This window comes from Panulirus ornatus, chromosome 68 (assembly GCF_036320965.1).
Source record: "Panulirus ornatus isolate Po-2019 chromosome 68, ASM3632096v1, whole genome shotgun sequence".
NCBI lineage: Eukaryota > Metazoa > Arthropoda > Malacostraca > Decapoda > Palinuridae > Panulirus > Panulirus ornatus.
Genome location: NC_092291.1, coordinates 7770656 through 7787214, shown reverse-complemented (window position 1 = coordinate 7787214; position 16559 = coordinate 7770656). Strand labels below are relative to the sequence as shown.

At 39.8% G+C, this 16559-nt stretch overlaps 2 long non-coding RNA genes across 2 annotated transcripts in view; one reads left to right on the top strand and one right to left on the bottom strand.

Annotated features, from left to right (window-relative positions):
• Positions 1-8805, top strand: part of LOC139747235 (uncharacterized) — a 150606-nt gene extending 141801 nt beyond the window's left edge. Inside the window, exon 3 of the long non-coding RNA XR_011712357.1 lies at positions 8323-8805. This is a non-coding gene — a long non-coding RNA (uncharacterized lncRNA). The remainder of the gene's footprint in view (positions 1-8322) is intronic.
• Positions 1-16559, bottom strand: part of LOC139747236 (uncharacterized) — a 117480-nt gene that overhangs the window by 52637 nt on the left and 48284 nt on the right. The gene's annotated exons all lie outside the window — the stretch shown is intronic.

Here is a 16559-nt window from a genome sequence, read left to right as displayed (position 1 = left end):
TTGCCGTTTTCTTTGTGAGCTCATGCCTTTATAGACCACTAGAGGTCCAAGTCAGTTTTCAGCATTTGGAGAAAAAAAAAAGGATTCAATTTCTAACCCTAACGCATTATAAAAGATAAAATGTATATCTCTATTTCAAATACAATTGTATGTTGTGTCGAAACTATCCACTGGTTAAAGGTATATTATATATTAGAGAGGAACTGATCGATAGTTTTCCAAACATTGACTTTGTGAAAGACAGTCATCTATATCAAGGATCGTACCGTTCTTTTTAAGGATTAAACCGTCGTGTTCAAGGGTCGTACCGTCGTGTTCAAGGGTCGTACCGTCGTGCTCAAGGATCGTACCGTCGTGCTCAAGGATCGTACCGTCGTGCTCAAGGATCGTACCGTCGTGCTCAAGGGTCGTACCGTCGTGTTCAAGGGTCGTAATGTCGTGTTCAAGGCTCGTACCGTCGTGTTCAAGGCTCGTACCGTCGTGTTCAAGGGTCGTACCGTCGTGTTCAAGGCTCGTACCGTCGTGCTCAAGGCTCGTACCGTCGTGCTCAAGGATCGTACTGTCGTGCTCGAGTGTCGTACATCATCACGCACAAGAAGTTACAGAAAATAATATTTTCTCGGTTTAATGTTTGTCGGCAGAGTACTACCATCTTGAGCTGACCTCAAAAGCCTTCTTAAAACTCAGGTTCACGGTGTCTTCGCTACGCCCTGAGAGCTAGCCACGATGTGCGCTTAATCTGTAATCTTACCCCTGCTCTTAACAAGCGTATTGCATTATTTTGGCCTTCGACGTATTGTTAAGGAGATAATGGCCGACACTTACCCTCCAGACGAATTTTTCTAACTACTGTGAAGGCTGGGGTAACGAGTTCCAGTCTTCCCTCCCCAAATGGACCTGGAGTCCATGCTCTTGTGTGTGTGTGTGTGTGTGTACCTTATATATCAGTCATGCATATAAACAATTTTACACGAAAATTTCATTTATGTTTTAAGCAAGTCAATACTGTATCTCTCAGACGTATGAGATCCAATACATGTAAACTTATCATTCCATTCATATGTAGACTCATGATTTTAGTCATGTATAATCCAACTTTCACTCATGTGTAAACTCGTGGATTCACGTGGCTTCATACATATGTAGACCCGTGGTTTTCTTTGTGCGTATATTTGTTTCATATAACTGTAGACCCATGGTTCTGCTAGTATATGAACGTGTGAGGATATAAAAGTTATATACATGAAGTAACTGGTGGATAAACTCCCCACAACACACACAGCGTATGTACTCACCCACGTAAGTAAAAGTGCAGTAAGAATAATTATCTGCACGAAGGAATAAGAAACAAATTATATATTATCTCTCACTTTTGAAATATCGCATAATTTCAGAAATTATCAGGCGGCAAAAACAAGACTTACAAAAGATACAAAAATTCATAATTTGATATATATATATATATATATATATATATATATATATATATATATATATGTCAGGAAAAACCATGGAAGGTTCTGTGGGGTCTGGCTGTGGATAAGAGAATGCAAAGCAAAGGAATATGTTATACAAGATACAACGAAATCACAGTCGTTCACTTGACAGAAACATGAAGAAATGTAAACTTTTGTTGATAAAAGACACACGACTACTGAACACTGGTTTCTGAAATGGCAATGCCGTGCTGTTCGTTCGCTGAAAAGGTAAGACAATTTTTAAAAAAGGCACAGAATACCTGTCATTTGTTAACAAAACTTGGCGTTCCTGCTGTTCAGATGAAAAATATAGCTTTTTTAGATAGCAAGCAAAGTACCGGAAATGGTACCAAACGTTTCTTACCAAAACAAGACAGCACCAAACTTTTGTTACGCAAACACTAAACGTTTGATGCCTTTATATGGACCACCAAACGTTTGTTACCACAATATGACGCACCAAACGTTTGTTACCACATGACGCACCGAACGTTTGTTGCCACAATATGACGCACCAAACGTTTGTTATTTCGTTTAGCCAGGCTGCCCGAGATCTGATTAGAATGGGAGGGTTGGGAAACCCGAAGATCCTCGCCTGCTTGTTGTCATTCAAAGCCTTACCAAACATTGTTACATACGTCACTCTCGCCCTCAGCTCAACACGAAACTTCCCTTTTTTATTTGTTTACTTTATTGAAATAAAACTAAAATGAATTAATAAAGAGATTAAAGAATGCATTCGAGAGAGAGAGATCATAAGAGAACCATGATCATAAACTTAAAAGAAAATATCAAAACGATAAATTATTCAGAAAAAAATAGAATATTTCATTTCTCACTGGTGAAAAACGACTGAAAAATTACATATATTTCTAAAAAATTGTCAATGAGTTATGGAACTCAAAAGAATCGTGTTTTCGTCTTTTATTTTCACAAAATACAGCTTTAAATGAAGGATCATATATATATATATATATATATATATATATATATATATATATATATATATATGTATATATATATATATATCCTGAATAATTTCAGGCATCGTTCAGATACTTTTTAGAGTTAAGTCCAGACTACAGAGGCTATGTAAGAAACCTCTATTTTCCAATTATAACCTGATTATCCGGCAGACAGAGAACATAAATTCGATTATCCGATACGAAGTCGATTATATCAAGCGAAGATGATCATAATCCTTCTGCTTCAAGTAACTGTGAATTCAGCCTCTCCTGCTTGAAGCCAAGTATAACTTTGATCTCTCCTGCTCAAAGATTAAGCTAACTTAAGTTTCTCCAAATTAGATCAAATGTTAACATTATTCTCTCCTCCTCAAAGCTAATGCTAACTTGAGTCACTCCTACTTAAAGCTAATGTCTTTTCAATGTTTTTCCCACACAGAGTTAACTTAAACCTTAGTATCCCGCTAAAAGCTTGCCATAGCTTTCAAGCTAAACTTTCTCCTACTTAGAACTAACGAACTTAATAACTTTTGCCCCCAAATTATATTTATATTTTGTTTGAAAAAAAAAAATTGAAACCGCATCATTATCAATGATAAATATTCAGAGAAGTTGTGATCACATCATTATTGATACATATTCAAAAATTAAAAATTATAATCTTTCGTATCGAACCGACGAGTTTCTTCAACAGATTATCTGGCAATTTCTTCGTAATATTTAAAAAATCCTTCTAGTAAATTTAAGATTTTGTTTATACGTTGATTAATAGAACTTTATATATATATATATATATATATATATATATATATATATATATACATATACATATATATATATATATATATACATATATATATATATATATATATATATATATATATATATATATATATATATACAGGACATTTTCTTTTCAACTATCTAACATTCTACCGGTAGTCTTTGCTTCTCTTAATTCATCTTATGTATTATTATAACACCTCCTTAGATTCCTTTCAATCATAATTATCTTCCCTCTATTTCTTCACGTCAAGTAATGTGTTTTTTCATTTAGCCATATTCATAACATCGAATTCTATCTATTTTCTTTTTAACACAGTCTTTCGTATGCTTCAGGAATAAAGGCATCAAAATGGAGATTAAAGGAAGGTAATGTTCAAAATGGAGGGAACATGAGGTCAGGTGTGGGATGGAGAATTATATAAAGGAATGGGTGTCGGAGAATTAAAGATGGAGTCAAGATGGAGAGAACAGAAGGTAGGATGAGGGATAGAGGATGATATATAGTGAAGGATGAGGGACTCAAGATGGAGAGTAAAATGGTGAGTGGGATGGAGTGAGAGGTGGTCAAGATGGAGAAGAGGTGGTGCTGAGGCATCTTCCTTGTCTAGTCGTCTGATGTGGTCGTGACTTGGAACATCCCGGACCCCTCATCACACACACCGGGTCGTACCTCCCCTCCATCCCTCCCTCCCTCCCTCCCTCCCTCCCTCCGGTAACTCCATCTTTTTTTTCTCCCTCCCTCCCACCACCATTTATCAATTTTCCTCTCTTATCTTCTATCATCTATTTATATCTATTTTTCCTCCTCACCTTTGCTTCCATCTATTATTCCATCATTTACATCCTCCTTCCCATCTCATTCGTCTAGTTCTCCCTTCTCAGTCTCTCTCTCTCTCTCTCTCTCTCTCTCTCTCTCTCTCTCTCTCTCTCTCTCTCTCTCTCTACCTTCTAATCCGTAATCCTCTTTTCCTGACTGTTATACATCTGCTCATCCTCACTATCACCATACTCAGCTTCACTATCATATCCTTCATCAGAGACATCTTCACTATCAAATACATTTGCCTTTGCTTGTTGACCGAAGGCTCGTTAATGAAGTTCTTATATGACTGTCTACAAGCCTTTGTGTATACATGTCTCGACGCGAGAGAGAGAGAGAGAGAGAGAGAGAGAGAGAGAGAGAGAGAGAGAGAGAGAGAGAGAGAGAGAGAGCATGTGCATACATCGAAGGAAGTGCGGAAATTCATACCTGCATGCTTCATCTATCTGTCAGTATATTATCATCGGTGCATTTCTACTCCTGTGTGTGCGTCCGTTCGTCTCTATCCGTCCTTATAGTTATACCACCACAGATGAACAATGTGCTACCCAAACCATACACAGCTAATGCTATACCCTTGACCGAGTCCTTAATGACACCGATTGACCCCGCGATCTTCAATTGAACCCCCCATGACCCTCACCGATCCCCCTCTCCCCTTGACCTTGATAGAAATTTTATGGTCTTGACCTTTGACATGATCCGAACCTATCAAGTCCAGCTTATATTTACGATGACGAATGTCTAGAACAATGTCACTATGTTATAGTACCGAGGCAGACCGATAGACTGAGGCAGACAGACACACTGATAGCCAGACGGATAAGTGAACAGTATTAAACCTCATCCTTATAGCCGATCCCTGGAAATGTAAAATGAAAAAAAAGGTGAGAATCCTGACCTCAGAGCGAGTTGCTGGGTCCACAGGTGTTTGTGAGGAGGATTCAGCCCGACACCAGATGGTCTCAAACAAAGGCTTTTGCAGTCTGGATGCTCACACACACACACACACACACACACCCACAGTATCACATGAGAGACTGATCTGATCAACAAGCTGAATCATCAGGTAGGAACATGGGCGAGACTCCTTCAGTGAACAGGTCATCATCTGGGAGGAAACAAAGGAGGCATGGCGGAGGTGTCTTCTGGAAACGGGTGGAGGTCACCAGGGGAGTACCGCAGTGCTGAGACCATCACTCTTCTTGATCAGTGCGAATGACTTGCCTCAAGACGTGGACGCCTTCCTGAAGACGTTTGTAGATGATGAGAGGGTCATGTGGGGAGCGAGGAGGATTGCACCAACTTACAAGGGGACTTCGACAAACTTCGAAGTTGATCCGATACATGTGTGATGAAACTAAACCAGAGTAAGGTAATGAGGATGGAGCAAAGTGAGAGATTGCCTCTATGAATATTATCCATCAGGAAATAAACCACAGGAACCTCTATGTGACAAGGACGTGGGAGTCGACACTGTCAACATAGACCCACATTAGGAGGAGCATAAAGAAGACAAAAAAAAAATAGTTGGAAATATCCAGTGGATGAGGACAAAGATGGTACTGGAATTAAGAAAGCCGAGCTACAGGGAAATGCCAAAGGCCTTGGATTTGCCCACTATGGAGAAGACAAGAGTAAAAGGTTATAACAATATTTAAGTTTTACGGTGATGTAGACAGTGAACAGGTCTTCGAAGGATGCCAAGACAAAACTACCAAAGGTCATTACATGAAATTAAAGAGATAACTTACTAGAAAGTACACATGAAAGTACAAAAGTAGCGGATGAATAGAATAAACAGTGAAGATATAGATATTTCTAATAGCTTACAGAAGTCTTAAAGGTTGTATGACGGTAGAAAATGTTCAACAGATGGGTCACCACACGTGTAGATCTCACACCTTTACAGTACAAGAGATGGTGCCCCACGAATGTACAACTCCTTCCCTATAGTACAAATCAGTAATTAAACGAATACATACATTCATACACATACATACTGGGAACTTTCGAAGCCAATAATCAGAATATTAATCTTATGGGACAGGATTACAAGTGTAAACCTCCCTCCGGATATGTAGCAATAGGTGTATATATACAAACATACCATAAGCAGAATTATCAAAAAGGATGTGTGGCAGCAACACCTCAACCAGCAGCATCACCCGACCCACGAAGACCAGCAAGAACAGCACTAACAACAACAACAACAACAGCAATAGAACTGAAACTTCAGTAGCAACAGGACAATCGGAGGCAACAGCTGTGGTACGGGTCGTTATCACCACAGTCCTAACCTCTACCACCACCACTATCACCACCACCAGAAACACCAACATTATCACCACCACCAACCACTCTCTCCCTCACTTCCCTGGTGTCGTCTATCGACCCCAGTTATGGGAACAAATCGATGTATTGTCTTAGTTTTATAAGTTATCAAAACAAGTCTTAGTTGTGATTTAACGATACAGTAAGTCAGGCATGTAATTAGAGGTCGTGATAAATTGCCGGGGAGGGAGGGGTAGGAGGGGAAAGGGGGGTGGGGGGGTATGCTTCAAGAGCTGATGGCCTCCGAGCACGCAAACAAAATGGCCGCCGTTGCTGGGTCAACAGGAGGGTCTTATGGGGGGGTAAGGGGGGTAGGCGTGGTGGAGCGAGGTGGGGGAGGGGGAGGGGTGGGGTCGGAGCATTGGGTGGGGTGGGGGGGGGTAGCAGTAGGAGGGGCGTCAACCATCGGTGTGTAAGAAAGAGCGAACGGGTTAAACATGCAATCTATGAAAACATTCACAAACTTTCTATAATAATTCCATTTACATGTTTCTTTTTCTCTGATCTCTATACCCCTCACTCGTTGTTGTAAACAAACGTTTTGTTTTGTCATTTTTCTCCTTGTATCCTTCATAATATCAAGGTGTGTATGATGTGGTATATGTCTCGTGGTTAGATCTCAATGTTTATGGGGAATTATAAAGAGATGTAGTTACTGTTTACGATCTTTATGTACTAGCTGGCAACCCACAGGAAAGCTGATGATCACCAGACCAGACGAGAAGAAGAAGAATTAAAAGAAAGAAAAGATGAAGAGGAGGAGGATTCAGAGGGATGATAGACGAAGAACGAGAGAATAAATAAAGATTGAGGACAGGAACGGTCTATGAGAGAGAGAGAGAGAGAGAGAGAGAGAGAGAGAGAGAGAGAGAGAGAGAGTGTGTGTGTGTGTGTGTGTGTAGGTGGGGGCGAAGTATAAGGGAGTCGGCACAAACGCTCCATCTCACTAACCTTGACTGGATATGGCGTCTCTCTCTCTCTCTCTCTCTCTCTCTCTCTCTCTCTCTCTCTCTCTCTCTCTCTCTCTCTCTCTCTCTCTCCCTCCACCCCCACAACCCCACCTTTATTTACTACGCTAAGCTCAAGAAGGTAACAGAGAGGAGCAGCTGCTGCCTCTGCGGGCCCCACTAGTATATTTCAGGGCCCCCTGGGACCCCCACGGGGGCTCACCTTTGGGGCCCCTCCGGGCGCCAAGATGATATCTCGTCCAAGGGATTCACTGGCTGACCTAACCTGATCCACCAATAAGATATCCAAGATAACAAAGTACTAATAAATTGTGACTTTTTTTTTTGGAGAGGGGAGATGTGGCCCTTTTTTTTCGTTGGAGCTTTGCTTCTATCCTTAATAATATTTTTGTAGGGGTTTGCTGAAGAAGGGTTGTATCTTTGCTTGGGTTGTTGTATGTGGGTTGCATTTTTGGAGGAGATTGTTGAGAAGTTGCATTTTTTTTGCAGAAGGTTGTTGAAGATAACTTGTATTATTGTAGGTCGTTTTTGTAAGAAGGTATTTCTGCACGCCTTTCTTTTGAAGGAGGGTTATATCTTTGCTTGGCTTGTTGAAGGACGAGTATATTTTTGCCCATGGTTGTAAAAGGTAGGTTGTGCTTATGAAAGAAATGGAAACTGGACTCTGTGAGGCGGGTCTGCCAGGAGGACGTGTTGGAACTCTACCTAGGAATCTTCCTGGGCGTGGGTACCCAGGAAATGCAAGCGCTGAGCAGTTGTCGATGGTATGTGGCTGGGGAAGACAATTAGATAGGAAGGCAAGTAGGTAAATAGGTAGGAAGATCAGTAGGTAAGTAGACTGTCGAAAGGACATCAAGGAATGGAAATGGTCAAAGTAGGAATTGGGGTCGGCAAGTATGGAGACAGACAGGAAAGTTAACAAATTTGGACGTAAATATCCATAATGATATAGTCACTTTCTCTCTTTCCAGATTCATTTAGTACTTAAACGCATCCATCCCTCTCGTCTGAGCTGGACATCACTTGGAACATCACCTGGCATCACAGGAGACCATCTTCGCCTAAGAACGCCTCAATCGACCATTATCGACGGTGTTGACTCACACCTGTCGAGATTCGACTGCAGTTATTTTTTTTTCATTGGATCGAGACCCACCGCGTTTCGCCAATGACTCATCCACGAGTCAGAGTCAACTGTTCTTTTCTGTGACGAGTAAGAATATTAAATGAGTTACCATCGCCAGTCTTCATCGAGTGAAAATCTTTCTTTTTCTTCGGCAAAGTCAGAAATCATCCACCGCTTCCAAGAGCTCTTCCGGTATCTAGAGTCGAGGATCCTCATCACCAACATCCCTCATCAAGCACAAATTCCTCATTCATCACTCACTGTGCATAGTAATAACTTTATCTTCTTGTAGGATGATCTTATCATTAAGAATAAACGCTTCATCAAGTCTTCTCTTTTCTTTTCCCAGCGACTCCTCCACAGCAGACAGAATCAAGGAAGTTCTAAAAGACTGCAGTCAGGGTGTTCAATGTTAATGGTAAGTGGAGCTTATGAAAACTTCAGGCTGCATGATAGTAATGATCAATGTGGATCTTGAAGAAATCGAGTTGTGTAATGATCAGGATTAACGTGGATTATTGCATCAAAGTAACGAACCCCAACACCGTAGACAATTCATCACTTTCAGACGTTGGCTCTACGATCGACCACGTCTTCGTGGCCTAAAAAAAAAAAAGATAAACCTCCAATTACTCTCGCACTCCTATAATTTAGGTCCCAGTAAAGGTGACCATTTTATAGGAATTTCCCCTTGATATTAAAAAATTCAGACCTTATCGTTTCCCCCCTCCCCCCCAGCTTAAACCATTCTGACCCAAGTCTGACCCATCGCTAATAACTGTGACCCAAGACTGAACCATATGATATTAATGCAAACCTAAAACTGACCTCTAAAAACATTTTGACACCTTTTTTTAATCTTCAAAAATTCTAAAGGTAAGCCAAATATATATATATATATATATATATATATATATATATATATATATATATATATATATATATATATATCTAGTGCCTTTCCTGTATTGCTTTGCTCTTTCGCTGCAACACTATATCGCTATATTGTTGCTTACTTACTGCTGTATCGCCTTGTCAGTTTAGTTGTATATTCATAACACTGCATTGCTTTTTTTTGCTGGTATGTTGTATCGCTGCATTTCTGTATCATTCTACCGCTGTATTATAGTTGCTCCTTTCTGTTACTCCATCCCTCTATTACTGTATGGCTCTATCTTATCTCTGTATCGCCATATTGCTGTATCCCTAGATAACTCCATTGCTATAATCTTCATCACTCTACTGACATATCTCCGTATTTTTCTGTCGTTATGTCGCATGCAAGCAAGCGGTCGTCACCTACAACCATGGCGAAGGTTGAGGATCCCAAAACGCAAGCAAGCATCACCTGTCACCAAGGCCAAAGGTTCTTTTCTCACCTTCGCATGAGCACAAGATCCCGACGGGGAAGCAAGCAAGCAAGGGCCATCTGCTGTAGCTAAGGTCTTAAGGGGACCTGCTTTTTCTTCTGCATCATCATATTGTTTTTCTTCCTAATCTTCTTTCTTCATGTTCTTCCTCATTGTCTTCTTCCACTTCTTCGCAGACCCAACAGCGCACCACCGTAAACACGGCCACAATGCACCGGGGGTCCTCGTCGTACGCAGACCCAAGACGCAGACCTTATTTTCTTGGACGTAACAAATGGAGCACTTTGGCGTCCCTAATGATAGGATTCCCACCGTCATTACCAAGCCCACCAGATGTAATTATCGGAGGAAATTGAGGCCCAATTCCTACTGCAAATGATGTAAGGGACCCCGATCTGAGCCCTAGGGGCAGATGAGGGTTTAAAGTACTTTTGGCTTTACCAGGACAAATTATACTCTTGTAAAATGAATATCTTGAGCAGCAGGATTTTATATATAAGGCTCTGAAACTAATACACACATCAGGATGGCAAAAAGGGCACAGATCGTAAACTTGTGGGGGGGAGGGAGGGGGGATTTAGTCGAGTATGCGAATAAAAACAGGAAACTAGAAGGGCACTTTCGTATATAGATGTAAATAATTCACAAGGTTGCTGGTGGTGGTCGTGCCCATGCAACGGGTTATTATAAAATGAATCTAAGTAATAATATAATGGTGAAATATTGTTAATAATTATAGAGAAAAGGAAGGTGAGAAGAAGAGGTAAGAATTGTGCTTATGGGAGAGGCGAAATCTTCCTCCTCATCTTCAGTGAGATGATGCACCTCAAGAGCCTTCGAGAGAAGCATCTTTTTCCATCATCTTCCAAACCCCTAAAGTAACAAGAGATTAAAGGTATTTTCCAGTTTCCTGTTTTTGAGGGAGTGTGTGAGTACGTACCTACGAGCTCCTACGACGAGATCCTGCTAGCGCGTAGCGCTCACCGAAGGAGAATTTTGAGTTAAGAATTAGTCGTGCGAGTTACGTGTTGTCGAAGAGTTCTGTGCAAGATGGGGAGGGTTCGTTTATTTGCCAAGTGTATATGTGAAGCAGAAGGACAAAACCACAACCTGGAACAGTGAAGGAAACTTAACATGTACTTGAAAGAAAAAGAAAGCTCACACATGTGCACCCGAACAGGTCTAAGCTTATGCCTTGATCCAATCGGCCACCTTCCAGCACTTTGAGTTGCATGACGATCATTATGGATGCAACTTGTATTATCTCTAAATGTTGCAGCTGAAGAATGTTGGCGTGCACGAGCGTGCACACTGAGCCCACTGACCCAAGATATATGCGAGTGGATCATATCTCGAACTAGGCAAGAACAGCGACAATAGAGAATTGCTTTTTTGTTTTTCTTTTACCTTTTGCGATTTCGCTCAGACACACGAATTACTTGACCTTGTCAGAATGGTATTCGTGAGGGAGTCTCCTCTCCTCTTTACAGTATATCCCCCTTTCTACAGCCTGGCCCCCTTTCTACAGCCACGTCCCTCTCTACAGTTTTGCTCTCAACATTCTCGCCCCGCCCCCTGTCTACAGTTCCCCTTTCTACATTCCTTTCCTACAGTCTCACCCCTTTCGACAGCTTCACCCCATTTCTACAATCTTAGTGTAAATCCACCGTATGTCAAAAGGTATTTGGGAAGCCTTATAACGCACCAGTATGAGGCAAGAGAGAATCATCCGATAAATGGAACGAAATAAAGAAAGAAGAAACGAAGAATAGATGACGACGGTGAGGAAGAAGAAGACCAACAAAAAGAATAGCATTAGAATCTAGAATGATAGAAAAAATAAGAAAATAAAAGGAATGTCTCGTAAATCCGACAAAAAACAACAATAGTAATAAAAGCGATGGTGGAAGACAGAAAAAATCCGATATAAGAATAATGATATTTCATTGACGATTGTCAGCAACGACAATGATATGAAGCAATTACTATACATATGTATATCTTGGTTATATATCAGTCCTCTTATTTACCAAGTACCTCAGCAGCTTTATCAAGATATCACATATACTGCAGAACAATCTTAAAAAAAAAAAAAAAAAAAAAAACTGAAGATATATGTATGTACATATATATGTATATATATATATATATATATATATATATATATATATATATATATATATATATATATATATAATTAGGCATATACAAACTTAGACGTATTCTGTGAAAATAAAATGATACACGCAGAACAGATCGGTTCTTTCCATACGATAACAAAGAGCGAACGACGCGATAAAATTCGGTCAAAATAATGTTAGCAGTATAGCGTGCACACACACACACACACACACACACAACGTGCAGAATTGCCTGGCTTTACCATAAAAACATTTGAATGGAAACTGATGATAAACTGATAATAAACATTCACACACACGAGATTGGGGCTCACAGATGTGGACCTCACACCTCGCACACTACAAACAGTAGGTTGAAATGGCCATCAAACACACATATGTGCAAGTGAAAACATTATATATATATATATATATATATATATATATATATATATATATATATATATATATATATATATATATATATACATATATATCATTCTCTTACATATTTCGGGGGTCAGTGGGCAGCAACAGTTGAAAAAAAAAAAAAAAGATCGAACAGAAACCTCTCCCAAACAAGCATCAAAACGTTGCACAGAATTTCTAAGTGGCAGAAGATGTAACGAGGCTCATTCGTCACTGTAATTGCTCCTCCTCAGTGGCCCTCGGCGCATGAAAATCATGGCAGATTTTTTCTTTTTTTTTTTTTTCGTCGTGACTCTGGGCGAGGAAGTCATGACTGTCAATAAAACAGAAGAGGCGCCAAACGTTTACCCTTAGCGACGCTAGAGTTCGCAGCAGGGGAAATAGTATATTATCCTAATTCAATCAGACTGGTTACAGGGTAATCTGTACACAAAGTGTGGTCATTTAATGTAATTTAACTGATCTGAAAGTAATCTATGTTCAGTTTAATGTCTTCGTATTTCCTTATCACGCTAATCAATGCTCTTCACGGAGCATGGCTACTTATCAAGACTCAAAATCACATACAAGATGTTCCCCTTCGAACTCTCGCCACTCTGCCAGACCCCACGCTTCTGTAACGTTCTAAATCGACAACAGCAGGACAAGCAGAGTCCTGTAGTGACTGTGCCAACGCCATCTTACTCCAACACAACCTCCAACAAAACCCTTCGTCACTGTCAACCTCACAGTCTCCATCACAACCCATACCCCACTATCCACTCCATCACAATCTACTCTCACCACCATCTCTATCATCTCAGCCACAGTCTACCCGATTCCTTCACCTCCCTCACAAAATGACTTACCACCACATCCATCACAGTCATCCATCAATTCCATCAACTCATCTTTCATCCCCACGACAGTAAGTTCAAGCACATGTCCACCACACAAACTCCTCGACATTCTCTCTCACCATCACAACATTCTCAGACCTGAATCACAGCCCTTCCCCACCCACACCCTCCCTCTTACTATTAAACAATAACAGAAAAAAATCTAAGTCATATGATAATGCGAGACAGACCAGTGTTCGAAGCCACTATCTCTAAACAAAAGCCAATCGTACCACAAATAAAAGTCAATAAAACAGCATAGTCAAGGTCATCTGGCCATATTTTTGTTTATCGCTTGTTCAGTGAAGATATATGAAATCTCTACTTTATTCTTTCAGATTTTCTTTTCATCCTCTCATCTCACTATTTTTTTTCCTTTTTAATACCCTATCCTGTCTTTATACTCTCCGTCTACAACACACCCTCATCTTATCCAGTCACAGTCGAAGACATATAAAAAAAAAACATCAACATAATATGCAATGATCTCCTTATTGTTTGAATGTTACAGAGTCACACATGTCTTTCTCAGACCTAAGACATTTTTTGGGTCAATCTGAATCCATGGAAGGAAGACAAAAATCACATTTAAGGAAAACAATGCAAATGATAAAGGCCAACAAAGGGAAAATAAAAAGTGTCTGCATTTAAGAATAAAGAAAAAAGTTCGAGGAGTCATTTTCGTTGATTTTTTATTTAAAAACCTTTCCCCCATATCAGCAGTTTTTCGAGAATCGGAATTTTTTTTAACCAAAAAAAATCTCAGTTCCTCAAATCTCGTTTTGAAGACATCCCTACAGCAAAAATGTGAGTGTACATAATTTTTAAAACAAATTTCATAGAAAATAATAAACCTAGTTGTATTTATATCTTACTTTAAAGTCAATATTCTATCTTTCTGTACAAAATCAACCAAATGAACAACAAAAGAACCAATGCAAACGTTTTGTTATACATTTCTTCAGTGTATACAAGGCTATACACCAGCAATGTAACAATGGAGCACAGAAAACATTGAACCAAAACAGCGCTGTAAAAAAAAATGACATCATTGGATTGAAAATCACGTTTAAAATACATCTAATAAAATCAAAAAAATCAACTTTCCCATGGAATGAAAAATGAGGCAGTTCATAAGATGCATTTAAAGAAAGAAATGAATAACAAGAAGGATTGGTTAGATGGAGGGTCACATGACCTACAACGTCAAGTGATGATAACCAGTTGAACAAGCCTTTCAAACCCTTTGTCGGTTTTTAAGGGCAATACTAAGATCAGATACACTCACTGTGTGGGTACACGACCCTTGTCCCAACACACAATAAGAAAATTGATGCGATAGATAACTAGATAAACGGACATGATATAGAATAAAATATTTTCCTAGTTTAATAAACTGAAAAAATATATCCTGTTTATCATTCATCACCATTATTGTTATCTATAATCATTGATATTTCGATTATTATCATTATCATTATCATATAGTTTTAGACCTTCTCTGCAAAGAATCAAAAATTATAAATTAATCTAACCAAGGCTTTACGAACACGGACCACGATTCGTGGTAATATTTGAAGCATTTTGAATAAAAACAGTGTAGAAGTAATGCAAAGAATTCAGTTTTTTGTAACCGTTTGATATAAAACAAATGTTAAGATTTTGCACATCTTATGCTCTACTGTCTATTTACGCATCTTTCTTGGCTCGTTCTCTCCCTGTGTCCAAACCATTGTAGCACACCGTGATCAGCCCGGCTACTCACCACGGACCTCGCTTTCCCACAGCAAAGGAAGTGGGAATAGTTAAGAAGCAATGATCAGCCATAACGACTATAAAAACACTGGACACCATACCTTTCCTCGTGTCGCTAACAAGCTCACAATCTTCTCTTTCGTCTCCCTTTAAAACGGAAAACACCTAACTACCGACTACCTAATGGCCTCACTGAACGATAATGACATTGATTAATTCTCATTTTACGTCGAAATATATCACTTCCTTATTTCCTTCTCATCTCCCACTTTAAGTTCCTAATTTTATAAGTCTATACATACATTATATATATATATTCCCCCACTATATACCTCATTACATTTTCCATTTCCCTTCGATTCTCTTCCCAGTTGGCAACCGTAATCATCTCGTGTTGCCAACCGTATCTGTCACTCTGTTGTCACTTACGCTAAACCAAGATTACGGTCCATCCTCCCTTACTCCCGACACACACACACACATACACACACACACACACCTCAAATTACTGTTCTCGAGGGTACGCGCGGATCATGCCAGGTTTAAGTAATTTTAGGTGATTGGTTAGGGAGGGAGGGTGGGTGGGTGTGTGTATTTGGGGTGATTGGTTAGGGATGGGGAGGATTGGTGTGGTTAGTCAGGTTATGATAGGGGGAGAGGATTTTTAGGTGATGTGTTGGTTAGGGAGTATTGTGCATCCGACCACATTCCTCTGAAGGTTATTAACATCTGAATGAAGATATTTGTCTGTGTGTACATATAGAGTACGTGTGCGTGTGTACATATAGAGTACGTGTGTGTGTGTGTGTGTGTGTGTTTGTCCTTGCCTTTGGGATGGTCTATGAATTGGCATCTGGCGTAAGCTATGATCTGTTATTTTGTGGGAGTACATAACGTGTACAGACGTAAAGCGCACACACTACACACACACACAAAAAAAAAAAAGAATATTCATTCATTTTCATATACGCAACATACACCTTTCTTTCCTATACACTCTGAGATCTCTGCTTATTTCCTTGTACTCTCCCAACACACACTCCCTCTACTCTCCCATACTCTTACGGCATCACCTCTCCTCCCTTACTGTCTCCGACACCTACATTTACAAACTCAAATACTCGCAAAACATTATTTGCTATGTAATACGACATGCTCTCCTCCTTTATGCACACGCAGATCTACTTCATTATGCATGCTACACACACACACATTCACAACACACTACAATTCATTATGCATTCTGCACACAAACACTCGCAACAAACTCTTAACTATTCATGCACGCTGAACACACACACTCGAAAAAACTTATTCATTATGCATAGGTGTACACACACACATACATACACATACACACACTCTTCCTTATCATACATGTTGCGCGCGCACACACACACACACACACACACTATACACACACTCGCCGATACAAATCGATCCTGATTACATGGTTGACCAGGCACTTCCTACCACAGTGATATTATAGACAAACACACGTATAGGTATGAGCTAACAATCAAGTCATTC